The sequence below is a fragment of the Tinamus guttatus genome, unplaced genomic scaffold, assembly GCF_059628265.1.
Source record: "Tinamus guttatus ecotype Peru unplaced genomic scaffold, ASM5962826v1 Tinamus_guttatus_pri_ptg000240l, whole genome shotgun sequence".
Taxonomy (NCBI): domain Eukaryota; kingdom Metazoa; phylum Chordata; class Aves; order Tinamiformes; family Tinamidae; genus Tinamus; species Tinamus guttatus.
This window is the reverse complement of record NW_028288774.1, coordinates 4,294,527-4,309,671: the sequence shown is the minus strand read 5'-3', so window position 1 is coordinate 4,309,671 and position 15,145 is coordinate 4,294,527.

Here is a 15,145-nt window from a genome sequence, read left to right as displayed (position 1 = left end):
CATACATTAGGAGTTAACTTTACATAGACATATATAGACAGGTTTTCTCATGACCTTTTCACATGAAAATTAAAATTTTAAATAAAATACAAGAAACCATAAGACATTCAGGAACACAGGCATAACTGGTGAAGGGCATAGGAATGGGAAACCAAAATAAACATATATATGGCAGCATGGAACCCCCATTGTAAAGATCTAGGATATAAGTGTTATTCTAGATCTGATGTGCTACAGATTTGAATTTTAAGACTCCAAATCGAAAATGTTAAAAAGCACTATAGTTCTCTGAAACACAGATAGCAAGGAGGCCGATAGCCCCAGACCTATTAAAAACATTTTTTTTTTCCCAAAAAGGAAGCATGTAGATTAATGCAAATGCAAAACACCATTAATTTAACCTACATCAAGGACTCCAAAACTGTCCATTAAAATATTCAATAGCTATAAAAAACTGTTACTTCTGACCAGAAAGCTCAATGTGTCCCTATAAAACCACATTCACATAAGCACAAATGAACAGCATAAAGATCTTTTTCCAGTACATCCTGTGTGACCTCAGTTTAATCATCTGAAGTAAGGAACACTCAAGCCTTCCATCAAAAAACAAAAAACAAAAAAACAAACAAAAAAACCCCACTACCCACAATACCACAATTATCCTCAGCACAGAACTGCTCATACAATACACACAAACCCCAAAGGGGAACCTATGGAGCACCTTAGGAGGAACACCTGCAGAAGAGCTATTTAGGAACCTTATTTATTGCTTGTGTGTGGGGGTGTTAATTAACTAAAAGGTACAACAGCTGGTTAGGTCCTTCCACGTGGTATGAGCTGCTGTAACAGTTATTGCTAGAAATTTCTTTCTTTAGCTATTCTCTGTCTCTATTTGAGGCTATGTTAATGTAGCAGTTGCTCAGCATTGGTCTCGCTTTGAAATTTTCACTAGGTAATGAGGGGGAAAAATATCTTGCTTGCCCACTGTTTAAGAAGATGGTGTTTTCCTTATGTAGCTACCTAAATGTAGCTATAGTTTATCTGCAATGTGAAGTTAAAAACTCCATTTTTAATAAACTAGATCTCTGATAGCAGTTGCTATCTAACCTCTGAAAATCTGTCTATGAGCCCATGCAACAGAAGGTGCAGAGAAAAAGTAAGGATGAATCAGAGCTTGTAAATCACGTATAGGCTCTAAATCAAATACAAAAAATGTTTACTGCAGTTAAGGAAATACGTTTTCTGTATTTTCACACCAACATGTAGACATCATGTACTTCTTAAGTGTTTTCTACAGTACAGCAAATTCCCTGTCCAGTAAAAGCCTTCGGTTTATTGTCTTATGGGAGTTGAGGGTCCTGTTTAGCAAATTACTAGTCACTGCTGACCTCAGTAACAAGTAAGTAGTGATGGCGGTTCGAGTTATATCTTCCCAGTTGAAGATTTTTTTTTCCTAATATGCCATAAGAAGTCATCCTCTTCCCCTGTTCATTTTGAAAAACAAAATGAACTCAGTATGGCCTTTTCAAAGTTTACAGGCCTTAAATTTCAGAATATGTTAGTTGATAATTCAAGGGTAAATTTATTAGCTAATAGGAATTAAAATGTAAAAAGAGAACACAGAATCTCATGCCAAACCCTTGTTACTTTAAAATTCTCAGAAACAATCCTGTCTCTTTTATCAGCTTTCTGGTAGTTAGAATCACTGCAATCTTACACAACCAGTACTTCGGAGAAATCTCCAGGCTTATTGATAAAAAATGTCTATTTTATTTTCCTTCTGTCTTAATTTTATTTTTTATTTGCATAGATTAAAATGACATTCTGCTATTAAAAGTTTCACAAAAAGTTACTGTTGCAAAAAGCATGCCTAAATTTTACTGCTCTATCACTTAGTCTAATTACCTGTCCTCATCCTCAGATTGTCAGAGTTCAGCAGAACTTCCCGTTCAAAAAATCATTGCTTTAATTTTGCTTAGTACGATAAGAGTTTCTTAGCATAGTACCACAGTAGGGGTTAGGTTTACTGTTATTTCTAATGAGAGACAAAGTGTTATTTTTCAAAGTAACTGTGGAGAAATAAGAGGTCATGTCTGTTACAATCAAAAGTGATTGGTTAAGGCCATTTTATTGAATTTCCTTGGTGGAATCTGCTTCTGACATGTTGGAACCAGGCGCAGGACAACTGCACAGGCCTTTACGGGAGCCGAGCCGGATTACAAGACACGATCCCAATATGAGTTTAGATCTTGCTCCGTTTATTAGCGGAAGTGCGCATATATTTATACATACAAGCATCTGAGGGATATCCAGGTTAGCTACGATTGGTTGTTAAGGGGGGTTGCCATGTCCCGGCCGCATAGGCTCTTTCCCAGCTCTGCAAAGTTGTTTACCCGAAACAGCTAACTACCCTTTCCCACATAGCTCCCCATTCCCGGCCGGCCAAGGACAACTAACACTCCCCAGTACATTATCAGCAAGGCGCAGGTGGTGCAGATTCTCAGCACAGTGCAGATTCTCAGCACAGCATTTCTCTACACTGACACACATTTTCAGATATGAAAAACACGAGAAACATTCAGAATTACTCCCTCCTTTGGCTTTCAAAAGCTGCCTTTTTGTACTACATGTAATTAGAGAGGTAAGGAACCTGGAATAACATCTGTGTGCATATGTATATAAAAACTTAGGAAGCAGTTTGCTGAGATGAAATTAGTTTGCTACTAAATAAGACCGTACAATGTGTGCATTTTATTTCTTATGTGGCGATATAGCAACTGGAACCTGAATGGTCATTAGGTTTCACCAAAATAGCTGCAAATAATGATGACATTCTTAAGCACCACTCAGCTATTAATTTATAATTATCTATCTATGAAGTTAGCCCAGGATACACTTCCATAGCCACCTGCATATCTAGCTTTGATACATCCCTGCAAGATACATCCCTTTGATACAGCCCTGGCAAGATCATGTATGATTAGCTCCCAGTATAAAAGATCTTCTTGGAAGCATTTGCAATAACTTCAGTTGCTACCTGGTCATGGTGTCTCAATTCTATACTACTACACCATGTAGATGTGGAAACCTTCTATGGTCCCATGTGCCAGAGTACTCACATTTTTGTATGATATTTATATCAAACTTATCCACTGGCTATGAGATTAATATAAACTGGTCTTGTGTGAGACATTTGATAGAACAAATTACATAGATGGATTGCTGTGGAGGTGTGTCACACTTCCTGACACGTGTGGGCTGAAGTGATGTTCGTGTCCTCAGCTCTACTTTATTAGCCACTAATACTTTTTATCAAGAGCCAACCACTGTAATCATGGAATTAACATGGAAAGAACAACCATATAAATGGACGATTGTAGTTAAAGACTGTTTGTCATAATCCTTAACTGTATTAGGAAACCAAATAAAGTATCATTCTCTGACACTGTCATAAAATGGACATATACCATTCCATGATGAGAATAGTGTTTATATTCAAAGACAAACACTGCTGAAAAGAATTAGACACAAGAAAAATGATGAGGGGAAATGCAAGGACAAAACCCGTGTCCTAGGAGTATCTGTCTTCCTTGTCAAGAACCATGCAGAACCTCAGCACAACAGTCACAGTATTTTTGTTTGGATGTACATCAGGGCGCCAGCAGCTTCCTGGCTGACACAGGATGTCATTCCACAAGGCTCTTACCAGTCCATCTCGTTAGTTCTCCTGGGTTGCTGGGGACAGCAATAATCACCTCACAATCCGCACTGCTCTTGTGCACAAATTCTGCTTCTTTCTGGTTGGCCTTGGTTAGAAGAGTTATTTTCCCAGTAAATACTTTGTAGGATCAAAAAGCTTCACTGGATCACACCAGCCTATTGCAGTGGGTAAACCTGTAATTTTGCAAAAGAGCAGTAGGTTGCATGTCATGCTCCCAAAGGAGGCCCAGATAAAGTAGCCCCTCACAAGGTGTCATACCTCTTGATGAGGACTGCAATTCCTCATGTTCATGCCTACTGACCTAGGCATCTCTGAAGTAACATGTTCCTGAGCGGGAAAAAGTAACTGCAAGGAAAAGCAAGAAAAAGACACATAGGAAGAGTTCATTGATGTCTATTGTAAGATGTGTAATTTGATATTGGAAGATCCCTGAGGTATCTTAAAGCCTTTCCCGAGTGAGGAGAGAAACAGAACTGTTGTATTGCTCAGGTACCCCACTTTGAAGCAAGCCATGCCTTTTGCACATACATTCTGTCTGCTGTGTCCTGGTGCATCCCCTTGGGAAGGGGAAGGACAGGAAAGGCCCGTGAAAGCATCTACAGGGAATGAGAGGAGGTGTGATGACTATCTCCTTGCCCGGGTGATGTCATGTAATTTGCACAAACTGCATTCCAGCTTGTGGTCACCGCTGTTTTCAAAGGATGTATGGGTGATATGTGGTTTGTAACCCAGGGAGCACCACGCTTGCTGCTCCGCGCAGAGAAGATTCCGAGGAGGCAGATGCACACAGGGGCACGTATGGATGCCTCTGCCAGGGCCACTCCTTGCCAGGAGATGCATGTGTTTAATGCACTCACACACTCTGCTTTTGGCTGGCATCAAGACTGTGATGTGGCTGAATAGGGTTTGGGAGGAGCAAAGTTAAGGGCGCTCGTTCCTTTCTGTGGTACCTGTTTCCTCTTTAATGGCTACCTACTGTTACCAAGCACAGACCCCTAAATATTGTCCCTGCTGTCACACTGTCTTACTGTTTAAATTAAGTTACATTAAGTCTGAATTTAGTATTTGAATTTGCTTCTTTCCATATTCCATAAAACTTTTTTAGTCACTAGCTATTCAGTGTCCTACTTTGATCAGTAACATATTCAGCCAGCAAAACAGTAAAGGGCAAGTAAAACATATTTTTGTGGTATAATCACTATAATACTCTTCAAAAAGAACACATAAAGCTATATCTTCATTTGCAGAATTACCTCTTGACGGTTTTCATTTTTTATTTCCTTTTACATATATAAATTTTTTTCTCTCATAAACTCAAGACATTCTAGCCATTTCCAGTACTCATTAGAAAACCTTGCTTACCTGCGCAGAAACTCAGAATAGCATCTCTTAAGTTTCAGTTTTAAGTGCTCTTATAGTCTGAAAAGGTGCCCATAAAGACCACCAAAGAAATATAAATTTGAACATGTAATGTTGCTGCCATTGGGATATTTCAATCATATGTAAATATATTCTTTGAACCCAGGGGTTAATTAATTAATTAATAGTTTCTGCATCTTCTCGCTTAGGAAAACTTTCAGATTCATAATTTCAAAAACCTCAGACCTAAGACTGAAAAAAAAATTGTTGTGCTTCTGTTTCTCCAATGTTTTGCAAGATGTTTTCTGCAAAATATTTTTATTTATAGAACATCCTACCCACACAGCAATAGTATTCAGAGAAGAATCACCACTGAATTATATTGCTCAAGAAGTGAAGAAAACTTTTTCAGTGAGAAGAGTAAATAATCTCCATGTGCTGGAGCAGGTATCTGGAGTTTGACACTTATTGCCCTAGGGAGTGTAGTAATTATTGAAAACTTCCTGAACGTATATGGCAGTGAAAAAGTACCTCACATAAAAAACACTTTTCAGGTGTTTTTCTCACCAGTTTCTACGCAAAGGAGCTGTAATTTATCCTCCGGCTATTCTTGCTGTGAAGCTGTTGAACACTTACGCCACCTTGTTTCTGCTACGGCAGAAGATCATGCATACTGCCAACCCTACACATAAAATCATGTCAAAAGGATAGTGGGGAAACAACCACTTAATAAGGTCCTAAAGCTCATTGCCAGTTTAATACATGCACATGCTACTGAGCTGTTCATTGGCACTACTGTCTCAAGAACCCATGTGCTCAGCACATCAGTTTTAATAAACATCAGTCGTTTTACTATACACCAAATTCCAAAGGTGACATGGGGTTGCTTGGTGTCATGTAACCCAGGAATACTTTTCCAACAAGGAGGCCACGATACAGTCTGTTGTTATGCTCAGCATAAGATGTAGTGTTTGTGCATGAAGGGCAGGTAATTACCATCTCCCTTTTTTCCCACCCTCATTACTGAGGAGGCAGAGCTGTGACACATCAGCTCTAATGGAAGTCTCACGCTGCTGGATAACGTCCTATGCACGGAACATCTCAGTAAGCAGCTCTAACAAAAATACAAGAGTAGTCACTATGATCCAATAACGGGGCCATGTGCCAGGATTATGAGCTGTGGGATCCGTCAGTACTCAATGGAATAGTGAATCAGAGGCATATGAGAAAATGAGAGGTGTTGAAAAATTGATGAGCCTGCATGAGGGACAGTGGGTGGATGGCACAGAGCAAGATGGTAGCTTTAGAACTGGGTCACAAAACAAAATAAAATAAAAACAAACAAAAAACCCAACCCTTGCTCAACTGCATTAAAATACTTTACATGGAGATACACCCAGGTCAGAATTTAGTAGCAATAGCTGATCCGTATAAGAATGCTCGGTTGCAGCTTTTATTGCAGAATGTAGCTTTTTGTATTAGCTATAATCACAGTAACAGTTAAGCAGAGAAAAAAAAAAGAAAAAAAGAAAAATCAATAAGGAAGAATATGGTAAAAAAAGCTTTGGAATCTGTCACACAGGCAAAAACAAACAAACAAACAAAACCCTGAGTCTTTTTTATCTCTAGACCTATTTTCAGATTCCAAGAAAACAAATGAGCAGCAGCACCAAACAGAAGTAGTATTGGCCTACTGCAAAAACAAATAGACATCCCCCCTGCCATCTATGATAACAAAAGAATTAAGAAAAACGTTAAACTCCACTGCCTGATGATATAACCAAGTGACTGCATTGTTGAGAACTTGCCATTGAAAAATAGCTGTTTTAGCTGCCAGTGAAATCAAAAGTGGGTAGGGATCCAAACCTGTCTTATTTCACATGGTTGGTACCATGTAGTACTCTATCTTGTATCGGTAAAAAAATATCGACTACAGATTGATTATAAGCCTTGAAAAAATGAAGACAATATTCAGTAAAAAAAAGATTTGATTTGCTATAATAAATAGTTAATAATTTTAGAAAAGTTCGTTTCGTATCAATCCTTCAGTTTCTTTGACATGAGTTCTTTGGAATCCTCTTGGTTTCCGGATTCTCATGTCTAGAGGCAAGGACCTGGTTAATTCAGTATTTGCAGACTGGCTGTAAAGAACATAGGTAGTGTGAAGGGTGCTGTACCTGAACAGGGCTTCCATTGCAGCTCCTCAGGAGACTGCTCCGATGCCAGGCCCAAGAACTGCCAGGATGGAGGTCTTGTTCCCCATGTTCCCTCTATATGACGGGAGAGAGAAACATTATCATGCAATTAATGACTACTGTAATATGTATATATGCAGATATGCACATAACATGCATGTTACAGCTTCACAATACCTCTTGCCAATTCTTGAATTCTTGGATCTTGTGCTAATCTACTAAAATAACTATTCTCCCTTCTGAAAATTCTATAAAACAGGCATACATTTTTAAAACATAGATCTCCATACACGGCAAAATTGAGCATTTTTTAGGATGCCTAAAATTCATCCAAATGTCTAACTAAATGCTGTAAAGACACTATAGATATGGCAATATTTTTTCTTAGTGCATTAGATCCTTCTATAATTTCAACTCACCCATTTGAGGCAATTAATTTTCTACAGACTGGAAACCTTAGAAAATTGAGGTCAAATTTGCAGAAGAGAATTTTGACTTTAAAACCAGTCACATCTAAACACAGAGAAAAACCTTTGCTCTGTTTATTTTCTATCCACCTGTCTGCGGTCAAAACACTCAGGGCTTGTCCAGGGCCTTGTATTCTGCTTCAGCAGAAATTACAGGCAGTCCCTGGTGACTGTGTAAGTCTTAGGCAAAACAGTGGCCACCTTTACAATTTACAATAACACATAACTAGTCAATTTGAAAAAGTGTTTTTAAAAGGCTGCTATTACCCATAGGCGGCCGTGGGCAAAGGGTGTCAGCAAGTTGTTGCCCGTATGGCAGGCACTGTGATAGGCCAATTATTCTGGCTAGAAACGCTATTTTATACATCTAATATTCTACTAATACTGCTGTATTTCACTGTGACTATGTCCCTCGCTTCACTGAATCTTATAAGAATCCTGGAACTTTCTGTATTCTTTCTTACTGGCAAAATTAAGATATGTAAGTAGACAGTATACAGGCTCTTTCCTGGTGTTCCAGCCTCAGCTCCTATTCTGATGTAAAACATATTGAGAATGACAGCGACTTAAAATGGAAGAAAAAAATCAATAGCTAAAAATATTCATACCTTAATAAAAACAGCCAAACATTCAAATGTACTAAGAATACACAATTGCTATCAATTCAAAGAATATTAATTAGTATGCTAGTACCCTAGGATTCACTGTTCCAATATTCTATTTGCAATCAGCTCAAGGGGCAACCCTTAAATATTAGGTCTATTGCTATCATCCCTCTTAAATATGACAAAGAAGAAGAAAGCCACATTTTTTTCTGTAATAAATCAGGTTTTAAAAAAATGTGTTTCCTTCACAATTAATTGAAATTATCTTAGAATATTTTTATTATGTTCAGCAACTATTAATCAGCTCATTTAGACATCATGAAAATTAATCAGTGGCCAACTAGCTTTCATGAAATAATTTTAAGTGTCTTTGTTTTTTTAGGACAAAAAAAAGGTGAAAGATAAAATATTTTAAACAACAAACGGAGTATGTATATGTATGTTAAACTTAGAAACTAGTATTACTTGTAATGAGATCCTCACAGGTACTTTTTGCATTGGGAATTTGCAACAACTACCTCCAGGCAATTCCATGGGAAACCTACTCATTAAGTTAGTGCACCAGATTATTATGTATGTAAAATGTTTAGTGATACTCTAGCATACAGATATCACGTGCACCTATTACATTTGTCACATGCAGTATAATAGTCAGTCATAGATCTTCCAGCTATAGGTTGCAGAAATTTACATCTTTCACAAACAGTTACTTGTTGAAGGGAAAAAACAAAACAAAACAAGACAAAAAAGCCTCCACTATTCTGGCTTTTATTTAGATACGTAAATGTTACTAAGATGTCTATTAGATTTACCATCAGATTTAAAAATTTTGGCCTGGAGACTAGATTATAAATGGAGAATTGTTGGCTCCACTGCCTTCATAGATGGTCATATTTTCTCTTTTCATATCTTACAAATGCTACATATCTTCTTCCTTATCTTTTTTCCTGCTTCCTTGTTTCCTGGTGCTCGCACTTGCCATGGCTATTTCATGTCTGGCTTGCTCATTGCCGTTCAGCTCGCTGCTTGGTTCATTTTTTTTCCTCCATATGATCACACTGGTGCCCCTTCCAATCACAACCATGATACTATTCAGGGAGAAGTTCAAAAAACACTCCTGTCAAGAACAATGTGTGATGAGATGACAAATTTTAGCAAAAAATATATATATATATGTAAGTAGTAAAAACAAGTTTTAAATAAATCACGTCAGAAATTAGTTCCAAAATTAACTGAAAGTTGAGATAGAAGCAGGCCTGCCTTCATGATTCCTGTGGTTACTTCCCTAGCAACCTAAAAGTTCGGCATGCACTCAAAACACTACTAGTAAGGCTTTTTCCTTCAAAAGGGGATGTTTTGATGACATACCAATGCGGATGTTACAAGGTAGAAATGCAATCACTTTCATTCACTTCACATTTTGTAGACCTTTAACAAAGTAGGCACACCTTCCCCCTTGAAGGAGGAACAGCTAAGTTTTAATCTAAACTATTACAGCAACGTTTTGCAGCAAATTATTGAATTATTCTTTTTTGGATTTGCATATCAAATCACGATGGCATATAAATTCTGTTCATCCGTGAGTAACAACTTTGGTTTAATCATTTCTGTTGGCATGTGAATTTATTGTATGAATAATCTCTGTACAATAGTCCTGATCCACAGTGAAGTATTCAGCTATTGATATATAACAATATATTTTTGAAAATCTTAGTTTTCATTGGCAGTAAAGCAGGTAGCCCGATTTTTCAGATCCACCAGCCATTCCGCAGTTTAAATTGCTTGAAATTTCTAAAAATTCAATTGGTTTGAGGAAATAGATCAAGATTCACTTTCCTGATGTGACATCTGCATGAACTAAAAGGAGGTCAGTGGCTAAATAAGAAATAGAATGAATTTAAGTAAGTAATAGAGTACATGTAAACATATTTTAGTACAGCAATACTCTCAGCAATATAGTAAAAGTTGGTATGTAAGGCTTACCCAATAGTATAACTATTTCTTTGTAGCAAAATATATACACTTGTGCAATAATATGTCACTTTTTAATTATTAATGTTAATATCTTAAGCAGAATTATTCAATTGTATAAGAACTATAGCTAAATATATCTAATAATCTGAATTTCTCAACATTTATATGGTTTATACCTCATTTGTTTTATTTCTATGTAATACAATGACATTCTTTGGTTTTGGTCTACTCTGTTATTTTGACTCATTAAAAGGCAAGATACTATTATTTGTACGAAAAGAAATTCTACAAAATTCTACAGAATGAGATCAACACATAAAATTGCATCTGTTGTAGCTTGGTGTCTCTTGGATCAAGGATCTGTATTATACATACAAGCAGCCAGCAAGCCAATTAAGCACTTGACTAGTTTAAAGCACACATGAGTAAGTCACACTGGATGGATGACCCATTTAAAAACTTATGATTTCAACACGTAAAATTATTACTGTGTTTAATTTTAAATCTTTTCATACACCAATTGAAGCATTAATGTCAAAATAGTTTTGCAATGAAGACTTTATTAACTGCTATAATGTAAAATGCTTCATATACTGCTGATAATAATACAGACAAGAAGTGTACATAACATTAGTAAGTTATCTTATCGGTATACTTGAACTCAAAGGTAAATAAAATTAAAAAAAAAAAAGAGAGATTAGCCAAAGTAAACTGTATTTATGTGGTGCAAAATAATTTGAATAATGTAGCTTTTAGGAATAAAAATAAACTGAGATACCTGGAATGCTAAATATGTTTGAATATCTTATCACCTGAAATGGGCTGCATTTTTTATTCTATTACTGTTCTTCCAAACTCTTCCAGTTTTCTGAAGAACTATATTGCAGCTCTCTTTGCAGTGGTAAATATGACATGTAGCTTCTTAATGATGATGACCAGCAGTACCTTTTTGGAAAATTAAAAAATTGTTGTAAAACAAATATGGGTGAATGAAACTCTTTCTGGTAAAAACACTGCAGAATTTATTTAACTCCGGAATTGGTACAGGTACCAAGGTTTGCTAACCATACACCCTATCCAAGTTTGAAAACACGGCTGCTCCAGAATTGCTGAAGTCTGTAGAATGAAAGAGGCAGAGAATAAAAAAACAGTTTGAAACATATAAAATATTATCCTAAGATGCCTCTGTCTCTTAGGCTAATCTCTCTGGTAATTTAAACAAAGAATTTGCCCTATTAAGTATGTTAGAGGACAGCTGAAAATGCCCATAAAATACACGCAGGGTAAAATGTTTTCAGACATAACGTACGATGCATATACGGAGATGCCCCGTTTACTGCTACCTATCTCCTATTCCTTCTGTTTTCCTCACCGTTTATGATGCCTAACATCTCAGCACCTGCCACCAGATGCTGGCTGAGTCTTTGTCGATTTGCCTTTAATAGCATGGGCTCCATGTCTGACTGCAAGCTTGGCACATAGAACGGTTTTCGGTGCGTATTGCCACTTGGGAATCAAGACTGACCACATTATCGCATGACTTCTGCCTGCAGCAGAGCTGGTGGGACATGGGAATGCCTGTGAATGTCACCCACGTAAGCAGGAGATGGCATGGAGACAGCCAGGCTAGAGGGCTCAGTACAGGTAGCAGGAAAGCTTTAGGTGCTTGTGCAACTTAATTATCGAAGCAACAGACACTTTTGACCTTTTAGTCACCTAATTCTAGATCATTCACTTGACTGTTAATGACTGAATTTGGAATAAAGTTTATAAACAGGGTGATTGTCTGTGTGCACAAAAGTGACCCAACACACTTGCTGTTTAAACACTTTATACACAGAAAACCAAATACCAAGTATTACGACTTTTAATCTCACAAAATCTGAATCAAGCGTGGGTCTGGATTATGCCTCAGAAAGACATGTAGCAACAGAGATCCAGTCTCCGCAGGGAAAGAAAGATGATTAATTTGGAATTGTTTGAAGTTTGTTTACTTAATGCATACATAACAAGAGGTTTACCCAGGCAAATAAGATGCCTCAGGAATCAGATATCAAAATAGAGGAGGAAGAGGAGACAAGGAAATAAACTAACATATGCAAAGCCAGGCATCCATTCACCACTTTCTTCACTGAGCAGGTAGAAGATTTTTTTTCAGCAAAAATAGAAATAGGTTTATTTTTTTCCTCATTTTATACACTTTTAAAAACATGCATATGTATAAAAATATGCATTTCTGCCCGCTCCCAGCATAACAGTTATAGTAAGAAGGGTTTCTTGGAAATTAAAGAGAAGCAGTTTCTAAAGTTACTCTTATTTTGAAATGGGTAATTAGCAAACAACTGTATCTGCACACATTTGTTGACAGAAGGGTTAAACTTTAAGGGCAAAGCAAACCAAAACTCACCATAAAAAAGTCCAGTAAAACAAAATAAAACAAAAAGCCTAATTTTTACAAATATGTATTCACGCTCCTATTTTACGTCAATAGGACAAGTCATTCAGCCTTTCCTTATGGAAGAAAAAATATAATAATGTATTTATAAAGTAAATGTACATAAACTTATAAAAAAATCTTAAAAATCTAAAAGTTGTATGGAAGAACTGCTTAAGTTTGAATGAGTAAACTGCTGGTCATCTGAAGCGGTGGTTGGGTGTTCTCAGAAATGAGAACGCAGGCTGGTGCTGAGGGCTAGGGGCTAAGCTGCAGAGCGGAGGCGCGCAGGTAAGATTTGCGGTGGGTGAAAGCCTCGCTGTGAAGTTTGCATGCTTTTTGCTTAGGCTGCTATTATGGAGGGTTTCTTGCTCTTCAACAAAACCGTTTAGATCTTTGTGGATTTACTCCTGACTGTTTTGCCCCTGACTTTACCAGGTTTCTTCTGAATACTCAGATGTGAGGTCTGAGTAAAGATTTTTCTCTGGTCTGACAGTGGTGATGATCAGTTGTTGCTCAAAAGATGCAGAAGTGCAATACAATATATTTAGTATAAATATGTGTGTATACATACATATACATACATACTTATATATATGTATATATATATGTGGAACATCAGGTGATCTTTCCTGCTCTTCCTTATGACATGGGATATCATGTCGAGGATGTAAAGATTATGAGAATTAGAGACAGGAAAAACATCCCAAGTGTGGCTGACTGAATTGGAAAACAGGGAGTTTGCTGTCCTTATCCGAGTCAAAGGAATGCCATTAGTGATATTCCCTTTGCAGATCTGTACTTGAAAATTCAAATTCTTAGAATTCTTTGAATATTCTTTGAGAAAAATTGTAGAAACAAACAAAAACCCTAAAACTTGCTGTCTCGGTATTAACCAGGACCCTTGCAAACACATTCCTTTGATATATGTTCATTTAGACAGGTCTCTTATTTTTTATGATTATCTTCAATCAACATCATTAGAGAGGAGCTAGTAAGAGGAAATGTATATATGATTTAATTTTCTAGAGTGCCTATGGTCTAGGCAATCTTTTCCAGCTTTCTGGGTCTCAGGAAACCCACAGGACAAGTAAGAGAAAAAACAAGTAACTACACTATGGTAGCAAAGTTGACTTCAAAATAGCATTCAATTTAAATGGAAGAAGGTTTCCACTGAAAATTTTAATTATACTACACAACATTCCACTGCAAACTGAATTTCTTTCCTGACGATGACTAGAATGATCCTTTGTTGACTCTTCTGATTTTGTTTAGATGTATATTTTGAAAGTCATCACTTGGACATCAGTTGTACTCTTCAGATGAAACAGTATCTTGGCGATGACATTGAAATAATAACCGAGCATGAACAACCTGACGTCCAGGGAGGAGGAACCTAGCAGAGCAAGAATCATGTAAGGGAGATAAGCTGCAAAAAAAGCAGCCCTGTCTTTGAAAAGCTACTCAGAGCTGGAGCTATGCCAATATCCGCACTAAAGGCGGAAGAGGAATGGGAATAAAAATAACCACCCGCTAACCACTTTTATCCTCACTAGTTCACCCTTCAGGCAAAAAACTAGGAAGAGAAAAAAGAAACAAAACCAAAACACACACAGTGCTATTAACATTAGATTAAAGGGGGCAGAAGTGTGTGCTGTAATACAGAAAATTCAGCCCTGAAAGACCAGGCTTTAGGGAGCAGAATTACAGTTGCACAACAGAATTGCATTTACTTCATCGTTTTTAAACACAACCCAGGGAGCTTTCTCCTCCATAAATGTGGCAAGGAAGCTGGGATTATTATTATTATTTTCCTACTGAAACAAATCCTGCTCCTGAACCTCTCCAAGCTGTTGTTTCCACAGCTCCCCCCTCCTCCTGAGCAGCCCGTGCCCAGCGAGCCCCCCCACCCCTCACAACACGGGGCCCAAGGCAGACTCTCGGGCTGCCCGGCACACACAGCGAGGGACACCGGCCCAAGGGCAGCCGCGGGGAACGTGTCACAGCCCGCGGTGGCAGGAGGACCCGCGGCGGCAGGAGGACCCGCGGCGGCAGCAGGACCCGCGGCGGCAGCGGGACCCCCTCCGCCCGCGGCCTCCCCTCCATGCCGCCCCCACAGGGGCGGGGCGCCCAACGGCCGCCGCGCGCCCCCTGCTCGCGCGTGACCGGGAGGGGTCCCGCTCCCGTGATTGACGTTCCCGCGGCCCACTCAGAGCTCGCGCTGGCGGCGGCGCGCGGGGCTATTGGCCGGGGCGGCAGAGGGGGCGGGGGGCGCAGTGCTGAAGTAGGAGGCGCGGCGTAACGGCTCCCGCTAGCTGCGGGCGCGGCGGAGCGACCCTCCCGGACCGCGCGGCCGCCGCTTCCCCGGTGCCCGCAGCCGCCCCGCGCCG